We start from the raw sequence: 11503 nt of genomic DNA, 5'->3' as shown, positions 1-11503 counted from the left end.
CAAAAAAAAAAAAAAAAAAAGAAAAGAAACTGCCTCAAGCAAAAAGAGAATCCCTTTGGGCACTCAGGTACCCCAGCACAGGTGGGAATCGAGAAGGTGCACACGGGCACAGGCAGAGTGTTCAGAGACAAGCACCGGGGACCGGAGCGGGCACCGACTTGGGCAGCTGAGGGGGCCCCGGAGCCCAGCCCCTAGGAATAGAGCAGGGAGAGGACCACAGCGTGTGGCCTAACCACGGCTTACTGTCCCACTGTTCTGAGGGCTGCTTGCCCGAGACCACAGTGTCATAGGGGCGTGTTGGTGACCTGCCTCAGGCCCTCTGCCTTCTTGTCTCCATCAGCCCCGTTCCTCGTCCCCCTGACCGACCCTGCCAGCTCTGTCTTCCACCTACGTGTCTCTGCGGCTCCAGACTGTCCTCATATCTTCCCTCAAAGGCCTAGAGTTAACCCTCAAATTAAGGCATCCGAGACGGCTCCTATCTCAAAGGGGAATCGACAGAGGGGATCCCTCCCCCTCTTCCGGCTCCTGGCGTTCTTTCTTTGCCGTTGCTTGTATTAGAGATGCTTCGCTCAGTCCTGTGTCTGCACTTGACTTCTTCCTGTGTCTCTGTGCCTGTCTGAGCCCCAGCGTCTCCTTTATAGACAGAGGCCAGTCATATTGTACTAGAGCCTACCCTGGGGCTCTTGTATCCACATCAGGGCCCATTGTGTTCTCCCACACATCTTTTTGGGGAATGCAATCCAAGTTAAGCCAGAAGGCCCCCCTCTCTTCTCCTTTCCCGTTCTAGGGCTCGGCTTTCTAGAGGAAAGGAGGGGAGCACAGCTGCCATCAGAAGTACAGTGACACACCTAACAGTCCAAACTGCAACCTGCAGAATCCCCACTAGCGGCCCAGGTTCGATCCTCAGCACCACATACAATATGCCTGATATGCATATTGTATGTGATATGCCTGACCGCCAGCTGCCCTGATCCCCTGCAAAGGGTGGGACAAAAGGGGACCCAGGGCCTGGGGCATGAGCTCAGTGGCAGAGCACTGGCCGAGCACTGGCCCAGCACGTGCAAAGCCTGGGCTCAGTTCTAGGCCCTGAAAAAAGGTTGACCTCATGATAACAACTTGGGGCTTCTGGATTCTGGAAGAGGCAGAAACAGGGAATATAACATGGTGCCATTTCATGGCAGCTGTGGTGAACAAACTTTCTTTCTTTCTTTCTTTCTTTCTTTCTTTCTTTCTTTCTTTCTTTCTTTCTATCACTGGAAATTGAATCTAGGAGTGCTTTACCATTGAGCTACATCTCCAATCCCTTTTATTTTTAATTTTGAGGCAGGGCCTCCCTAAGTTGTTGAGGATCTTGCTCAGTTGCCCAGATTGGCCTTTAACTTGCCAATCTCCTGCCTCAGCCTCCTGAGTTGATGGAATTACAGGAATGCACCACTGGGCCGGGCTGGCACTTTTTTTTGGAGGGAAGAATGGGTCAGGGGCTCAGTTAAAAAGAGGCAGTGGTCCCTGGGTATCCACAGGGAATTGGTACCAGGACCTAACCCCGATCAGTGGATACCAAAATACTGGAGTTCAAGTCGCTTATGAAATGGCATAATCTTTGCATAAAACCTACACATATTCTATTTGACACTTTAAGTGGTCTCTAGATGACTTGTAATACCTATGGCACACCAGGCATGGTGACGCACGCCTGTAATCCCAGTGGCTCTGGAGGCTGAGACAGGAGGATGGTGAGTTCAAAGCCAGCCTCAGCAATGGCAAGGAGCTAAGCAACCCAGTGAGACTCTGTCTCTAAATAAAATACAAAATAGGGCTGGGGGTGTGGCTCAGTGGTCGAGTGCCCCTGAGTTCAATCCCTGGTACCCACCCCCCCACCAAAAAAAAAAAGAAAAAGAAAAAAGAAAAAGAAACAAATACCTAAGGCAATGTACATGCTGTGCAAATTGATATTTTACTGTATGGTTTAAGAAAACTGTCTGTAAAACTTTTCTTCTGAATGTTTTGAGCCACAGTTGTTGAATCTGCAGGTGTGGAACTGAGGAGACAGATGGCTACTTGCACTTCCCAATTAGGCACCACAGTATTATCAAATAAAAACACAGGCAACCTATTTAAGAAAAACAAGGAATCATTTTTTAGTCCAAGTTGGTCCCATGCAACATATAGGAATACGTTCATCAAAAAGTTACTCACCGCTCAGCTTATCTGAAACTGAAATTTAACTGGGCATCCTGTATTTTATCTGGCAAAACTTTTCCAGATTAGAGCAGAGGACAGTGACCCCAGCCTGACAGCTGTGTGGAAGAAGGAGGAGCAGAAGACAGCAGTCCTGGCCTTCCGTCCAGTAGGAGGAGAGTGACCGTGCATGTGTGGCCAGAGGAGAGCAACTGCACTGCACATCTACCAATGCGTGGGGTGGCTTTCCCCGTCAGCTTCCATCTAGTGACAACAGCCAGGATCACAAGGCCATCATCCAAGTCCTAGCAGGCAAGGTATTGGTGACCTGCAGGGACACTACAAGATTCTACGGTAGAAACTGTAATACCTCGAATCCACACTTCTAGAGAGGAAGACCCATGGACACCATGAAGAAACAAGGGAAGGAATTGCCCAAAACACACCAGCTGATACATAATAGATCCACTGACAGCACCGCAGGTGAAATGTCAGAGAAGGAGTTCAGAATGAACTTAATTAAAATGATCTGCGAAGCAAAAAGTGAATTTGAGAGCAAAAGATTACTTCAAGAAAGAGATAGAGACTCTGGAAAAAAAAAAACCAAACAGAAATATTTAAAATGAAGAAAATAATAAACTAAATAAAAATTCAATAGAAAGTATCACCAATAGACTAGATCACTTGAAAGTCAGAATGTCAGATACTGAAGACAAAATATACAATTTTGAAAATAAAGTTGACCACACAGTGAAGATGGTGAGAAACCATGAACAGAACTTCCAAGAATTATGGGACAACACGAAAAGACCAAATCTAAGAATTATTGGGATAGAGGAAGGCACAGAGATACAAACCAAAGGAATGTACAATCTCTTCAATTAAATAATATCAGAAAATTTTCCACACATGAAGAATGATTGGAAAATCAAATACAAGAGACTTACAGGACACCAGTGTACAACACTGCAACAGATCCACACCAAGGCGCATTATCATGAAAAAGCCTAGCATACAGAATAAGGATAGAATTTTAAAAGTTGCAAGAGAAAAGTTTCAGATTACAATATGGGGGAAACCAAATCTCAAAAGATTTCTCAACCCAGATCCTCAAAGCCAGGAGATCCTGGAACACTATATATCAAGCTTTGAAAAAAAAAAAAAAATGGATGCCAACCAAGAATCTTGCATCCAGCAAAATTAAGCATCACATTTGATGATGATATAAAAACCTTCCATGATAAACAAAAATTAAAAGAATTTACATCGCAAAAGCCTGCACTACAGAAAATTCTCAGCAAAATATTCCATGAGGAGGAAATGAAAAACAACAATGAAAATCAACAAAGGGAGGAACTATACTAAAGGAAAATCCAATCAAAGGAGAAACCAAGTCAAGTTAAAAACCAAAAATAGGGCTGGGGATGTGGCTCAAGGGGTAGCGTGCTCGCCTGGTATGGGGTTCAATCCTCAGCACCGCATACAAACAAAGATGTTGTGTCTGCCGAAAACTAAAAAATAAATATTAAAAAATTCTCTCTCTTTCTCTCACATTCTCTCTCACTCTCTCTTTAAAAAACAACAACAACAATAACAACAAAAAAAACCCAAAATAACCAGGAATACAAACCATGTCTCAATAAAAACCCTGAATGTTAATGGCTTAAACTCACCAATCAAAAGACATAGACTGGGCTGGGGTTGTGGCTGAGTGGTAGAGTGCTCTCCTAGCACAGGCGAGGCCCTGGTATTATGCCCAACTACAACTAAAAAAAAAAAAAAAAAAAAAGAAAAAAGTTGCTCTGGCTGAANAGAGTAGCTCTCCTAGCACAGGACGAGGCCCTGGTATTATGAACCCAACTACAACTCAAAAAAAAAAAAAAAGACATAGACTGGAAGATTGGATTTTACAAAAAGATCCAACAATATGCTGCCTTCAAGAGACTCATCTCATAGGAAAAGACATCCACCTACTGAAGGTGAAAGGATGGGAAAAAACACATCACTCATATGGACCATGTAAACAAGCAGGGGTTTCCATCCTAATATCAGATAAAGTGGTCTTCAAACTAAAGTTAGAAGAGATAAAGAGGGACATTTCATACTGCAAAAGGGAATCATACATCACCAAGACATAACAATCACAAATATCTATGCCCCAAACAATGGAGGTTCTATGTATATCAAACAAACCCTTCTCAATTTCAAGAAGCAAATAGATCACAACATAATAATACTGAGTGATTTTAACACACCTCTCTCACCACTGCACAGCTATTCCAAACAAAAACTAAAGAAAGAAACTATAGAACTCAGGGCTGGGGATGTAGCTTAAGCGGTAGCGCGCTCGCCTGGCATGCGTGCGGCCGGGTTCGATCCTCAGCACCACATACAAACAAAGATGTTGTGTCCGCCGAAAACTAAAAAATAAATATTAAAAAAAGAAACTATAGAACTCAATAATACAATTAATGATTTAGACTTAACAGACATATATAGAGTATTTCACCCATCATCAAGCGAGCACACCTTCTTAGCAACACATGGATCCTTCTGTAAAATAGATCATCTATTATGCCACAAAGCACCTCTCAGCAAATACAAAAAATAGAGATATACCCTGTATTCTATCAGATTATAATGGAATGAAACTAGAAATCAATAATAAAATTTAAAAAAGAAGCTACTTCAACACCTGGAGACTAAATAATATAATATTGAATGAGCAATGGATAGCAGAAGACATCAGGGAGGAGATATAAAATTCTTAGAGGTAAGTAAGAGCACAGATACAACATATCAAAATCTCTGGGACACTACGAAGGTAGTGCTAAGAGGAAAGTTCACTGCATTGAGCTCATTCATTAAAATCATAAAAAATCAACAAATAAATGACCTAACATTACATCTCAAAGGCCTAGAAAAAGAACAAATCAACACCAGAAGTAGTAGAAGACAAGAAATAATTAAAGTCAGAGCTGAAATCAATGAAGTTGAAACAAAAGAAATAATTCAAAAATTCAAAAAATGAAAAGTTGGTTCTTTGAAAAAATAAATAAAATTGATAAACCTAACTTAGTCACAGTAATGAAGAGAAGGAGAGAGAAACTGAAATTACTAAAAATTTGTGATGAAAAAGGAAATATCACAACAGACACTATTGAAATACAGAAGATAATTAGAAACTATTTTAAAAATTTGTACTCTGATAAAATAGAAAATCTCAATGACACAAATTTCTAGAAATATATGATCTACTCAAACTGAATCAGGAGGATGTACACAATTTAAACAGATCAATTTCAAGAAAGGAAATAGAAGACACCATCAAAAGCCTACCAACCAAGAACATCCCAGGACCAGATGGATTCTCAGCCAAGTTCTATAAGACCTTCCAAAAAGATTTAATACCAATACTCCTCAAATGATTTCATGAAATAGAAAAGGAGGGAACCCTTCCAAACTCATTCTATGAGGTTAGCATCACCCTGATACCAAAACCAGACAAAGAAAAATCAAGGAAAGAAAACTTCAGACCAATAATCCTGATGAATGTAGATGCAACATTCTCAATAAAATCTTGGCCAATCGCATACAAAAACATATTAAAAAGATAGTGCACCATGATCATGTGGCGTTCATCCCAGGGATGCAAGTTTGGTTCAACATACAAAAATGAATAAATGTAATACATCACTTCAATAGACTTAAAGAGAAAAATCATGATTATCTCAATAGATGCTAAAAAAAGTATTCAATAAAATACAATACCTCTGGGCTGGGGTTGTGGCTCAGTGGTAGAGCACTTTCCTAGCATGTGTGAGGCCCTGGGTTCTATCCTCAGCACTGCATAAAAATAAATGAATACAATAAAGGCCCATCAACATCTAAAAATATATTTTAAAAAATACAGCACCTCTTCATGTTCAAAACACTAGAAAAACTAGGAGTAGTAGGATTATATCTCAATATTGTAAAAGCTGTCTATGCTAAGCCCAAGGCCAACATCATTCTAAATGGAGAAAAATTGGAAGCATTCCCTCTAAAAACTGGAGCAAGACAGGGTGCCCTCTTTCACTACTTCTATTCAACATAGTCCTTGAAATTCTAACCAGAGCAATCAGACAGGTGAAAGAAATTAAAGGGATACAAATCAGAAAAGAAGAACTCAAACTATCATTATTTGCTGATGACATGATTCTATATTTAGAAGACCCCCAAAATTCCACCAGAATAATACAATTATGAATTCTGCAATGTAGTAGGATATAAAATCAATATCCATGAATCAAATGTATTTATATGCATAAGCGATGAATCCACTGAAACAAAAATTAGGAAAAATACCCCATTCAAAATAGCCTCAAAGAAAATAAAATACTTGGGAGTTTTTTTTATCTAACAAAAGAGGTGAAAGACCTCTACAATGAAAAAACTACAGAACACTAAAGAAGGAAATTGAAGAAGACCTTAGAAGATGGAAAGACTCTTGGATAGGCAGAGTTAATCTTGTCTAAATGGCCATACTACCAAAACTGTTTTAATTGCATTAAAACAGATTTAATGCAATTTCTATTAAAATCCCAAAGACATTCTTCATAGAACTAGAAAAAGCAATCATGAAGTTCATTTGGAAAAATGAAAGGCCCAGAATAGCCAAAGCAATTCTTAGCAAGAAAAGTGAAGCAGGAGGCATCACGATACCAGACCTTAAACTGTACTACAGAGCTATAGTATCAAAAACAGCATGGTATTGGCACCAAAATAAACATGTAGACCAATGGTACAGAATAGAAGACACAGAAACAAACCCACATAAATACAGTTATCTCATACTACACAAAGGTGCCAAAAACATACATTGGAGAAGGGATAGCCTCTTCAACAAATGGTGCTGAGAAAACTGGAAATCTATATATAGCAAAATGAAATTAAACCCCCATCTCTCTCCCTGCACAAAGCACAACTCAAAGTGGATCAAGGATCTAGGAATAAAACCAGAGACTCTGCACATAATAGAGGAAAAAGTAGGCCCAAATCTTTATCATGTCAGATTAGGCCCCGACTTCCTTAACAAGACTCCTAAAGTGCAAGAAATAAAGTCAAGAATCAATAAATGGGATGGGTTAAAACTAAAATGCTTCTTCTCAATAAGAGTAACAATCACTGAGGTAAAGAGAGAGCCTACAGCATGGGAGCACATTTTTGCCACATGCACATCAGATAGAGCACTAATCTCTGGGGTATACAAAAAACTCAAAAAACTTAATACCCAAAACCAAACAACCCAATCAATAAACGGGCTAAGGAACTGAACATACACTTCTCAGAAGAAGATATACATGTGATCAAAAAATATATGAAAAGCATGTTTAACATCTTTAGTAATTAGAGAAATACACATCAAAACTACTCTAAGATTTCCTCTCACCCCAGTCAGAACGGCAGTTATCAAGAATACAAGCAATAGGGGCTGGGGTTGTGGCTCAGTGGTGGGGCATTTGCCTAGCACGAGTAGGCCCTGGGTTCGATTCTCAGCACCACATAAAGATAAATAAATTTAAAAAGATATTGTATCCATCTTCAACTACAAAAAAAAATTAAAAAAGAATACAAGCAATAATAAGTGTTGGAGAGGATGTGGGGGAAAAGGCACACTCATACATTGCTGATGGGACTGCAAACTGGTGCAACCCATCTGGAAAGCATTTTGGAGATTCCTTAGAACACTTGGAATGGAACCACAATCTGACCCAGCTATCCCACTCCTCAGCCTATACCCAAATGACTTAAAATCAGCATACTATAGTAACGCAGCTATGTCAATATTTATAGCAGCGGAATTCACAATAGGCTAAACTGTAGAAGCAACCTAGATGCCCTTCAATAGATGAATGGATAAAGAAACTGGTAAAATATACACAGAGGAATATTACTCAGCAGGAAAAGAGAATAAAATTATGGCATTTGCAGGTAAATGGATGGAGTTGGAGAATATCATGCTAAGCAAAGTAAGCCAATCTCCCAAAACCAAAGGCCCAAAGTTTTCTCTGCTTAGTGAGTGCTGATCTATAATGGGGGAGGGGCGTAGGAAGAATGGAGGGTCTTTGAATTGGGCAAAGGGGAGGGAGGGGAGAGGTTATGAGGGTAGGAAAGATGGTGGTATGAGATGGACATCATTACCCTAGATACATGTGTGATGGCACAAATCGTGCGTCTCTACACCGTGTTCAACCAGAGAATTGAAATATTGAGCAACATTTGTGTATGATGAATTGAAATGCATTCTGCTGTCATATACAACTAAGTAGAACAAATAAAAATGAATAAATATAATTAAACAAAACTTTTCCAGATCAACCGTGGAGTTAACCCACATGAGAGGCCAATGTGAGGGATTTCTTGAAAGTTTGAGGTCACCTGTCCTGACCCAACCCACATGTGGCTGCAATCGGAGGTGTGTCCAGATCAAATCTAGACTCACTGGAGATCTTAGATGGCACATTTTTTCCCTCTTGAGCGGCCTTGCCAGGTTGTCCAGGCTGGCCTCAAACGCCTGGGTTCACACAGTCCTCCTGCCTCAGCCTCCTGAGCAGCTGGGAGGACTGGCGCGGGCCCCACACTGGGCTAGAGACAGCCTTGGTCCTTCCTGTCCTCAGTCCTCCTTTCTGGACAAGGACATGCTTGCAGTTGCCAGGGCTGCTCAGATGGTGACATTCTCGAGTCCTCTGCTCATGTGTGGTCCCTATTCACATGACCGGTTGCGTGTACCGTTATTTTCATTCGAATCGTTCAGATTTCCAAACAGGAAAACACAGCATTATAGCATAATGTTCTCAAGGTTCTTCTGTTGGGACAGGTGCCAGGATTTTTGTCCTGATTGTAAAGGCTGAGTAATGTTCCATTGTGCAAAGAGGTGACATTTCGTTTCTCCATTCCCACGTTGACTAAACACACATCCACGCTTGTCATCCAGAGACTCAGGAGGCAGGAGGATGGTAAGTTCCAGGTCAGCCCAACAACTCAGCAAGACCCTGCCTCAAGATAAAATAAAAGGGGCTGGGGGCTGGGGCTCAGAGGTAGAGCACTTGCCTAGTATGCGTGAGGCCCTGGGTTTGATCTCAGCACCATATAAAAAATGAAGATACTGTGTCCATCTATATCTAAAAAATAAATATTAAAAGGGGGGGCTGGGGATATGGCTCAGTGGTAGTGTTGCCGAGTTCAATCCCAGTACAGAAAGAAGGAAGGGAATATAAATCAACCTTTTTTTCTGAACCCAGGGCCTCAAGCATGATAGGCATAGGGCTCTACCACCCAGCCACGCCCCCAGCCCCAAATCAACTACTTTTAAAAAATCTGTTTAGGGCTGGGCTGGGGCTCAGTGGTAGAGCGTTTGCCTAGCATGTGTGAGGCACTGGGTTCGATCCTCAGCACCACATATAAAAATAAATAAAATAAAGGTCTATTGACAACTCCAAAAAAAAAAAATATTTTTATTTTGGAATAATGACAGTCTTGCAGGAAGGTGTAATGATAGTGCAGGAGCTGGGGTGCCACTCGGTGGTAGAGCACATGCTTAGTGCAGGTGGGGCCTGGGTTCAATCCCCAGCACCAAAAAGAAAAAAAAGTAGAGCAGAGCAGTCCCAGTACCCTGTGTGTGGCTTCTCCAGTGGTGACATGTGACAGAACAATATCATTTCAAAACCAGGCACTGATATGATCTGGAGCCTGCATTCAGATTTCAACAGCTCTACAAGCCTGGCTGAGGGTGTTGATGTGATTTCATCACGAGTACAGATTTGTGTAACCAACACCACAATTATGAGGCTTAATACTTTTATTTAACAAAGGGAAAGGAGACGCCATCTGCTGGGAAGGACCGCCTGTGTAAAGGGTGAGGCCAAAGGAGGCACCTCCTGTGGCACAGTCTAGCTGGTCCCCAGGAGCTGAGGGGCTTTTTGTCCATCAGAGAGACTGTGTGTCCAGAAGCGTCAGACAAGCCAGGCGCGGTGGTGACGCCTGTAATCCCAGTGGCTCAGGAGGCTGAGGCAGGAGGATCATGAGTTCAAAGCCAGCCTTCAGCAATACCGAGGCCCTAAGCAACTCAGTGAGACCCTGTCTCTAAGATACAAAATAGGGCTGGGGATGTGGCTCAGTGATCAAGTGCCCCTGAGTTCAATCCCTGACTTCAACCCCCCCTCAAAAAAAATGCAGCATCAGTCACCAGCTCTGAGGCACCCCTGCAATGAGGGAGAGTTCAGAAGGAGTCACTGTCTGCCTGCAGCTGCATGCGCTGCCCTGTGTTGCCAAGTTCTCTTGCTGGAGAAACACTGTAGCTGGCCACTGTATGTTCACAAGGAACCTGGGAAGGAGCAACAAGCACTGTTCCCATTTCACAGGCGAGGAAGCAGGCTGAGAGGCGACGTGGCTAGCCTCCTTCTGTCACTTTCTAGATATTTGACCTGGGGTGAGTTGCTTTAGTCCTGATCGTCTGTTTCCTTATTACAATCAGAAGAAAAAGCAGTTACTGTCTCAGGGGTGTTAAGAATGTTAAATGAGCCAGCTTGGTGGCACATGCCTGTAATCTCAGCGGCTCAGGAAGCTGAGGCAGGAGGATCACAAATTCAAAGCCAGCCTCAGCAACAGCAAGGTGCCAAGCAACTCTGTGCAACCCTCTCTCTAAACAAAATACAAAAAAGGGCTGAGGATGTGGCTTGGTGGTTGAATGCCCCTGAGTTCAATCCCTGGTACCTCCTGCAAGGAAAAGAACGTTAAATGAGATAATACTGAATGCTGAACACCTAGAAAAGAGCCTGGTGGAGGCATGAAGTTGGTAAGGGAGTGCCAGTCCTCATCACCATCAAGATCACCATCCCATAGGCTTGCCTTGAAGCTCAAGGTCACCTATAGTATGAAACACCATTATCATTTAAAAAATTTTTTTAGTTGTAGATGAACACAATACCTTTGCTTTATTTATTTTCCTTTTCTCTATTTTCATGTGGTGCTGAGAGTCGAACCCAGTGCTTCACCCGTGGGAGGCGAGCACTCTGCCAGAGCCCCAGCCCCAGCCCACCATTATTATTTTCTTGCTCTTCTGATCCCGACAGGGAGCTCAGCCCTGGACCTGCTGTCTCCGTAACAATCGCATCCATGAAGGTCACCTTCCTGTCCCAGGGGGCAAGCTGGGGATCAGATAGCAGCACCCACCACCACTCCACTTTTTGTGATTGTAAGACCAGTGAGATCGAGGCTGCTCAGGCTGGCCTCAAACTTGCAATCCTCCTGCCTCATCTCCTCGGAGTGGGGACTACAGGTGTGG

Source organism: Marmota marmota, unplaced genomic scaffold, assembly GCF_001458135.2.
Source record: "Marmota marmota marmota unplaced genomic scaffold, marMar, whole genome shotgun sequence".
In the NCBI taxonomy this organism is placed as follows: domain Eukaryota; kingdom Metazoa; phylum Chordata; class Mammalia; order Rodentia; family Sciuridae; genus Marmota; species Marmota marmota.
Note: the sequence above shows the minus strand (reverse complement) of the source record.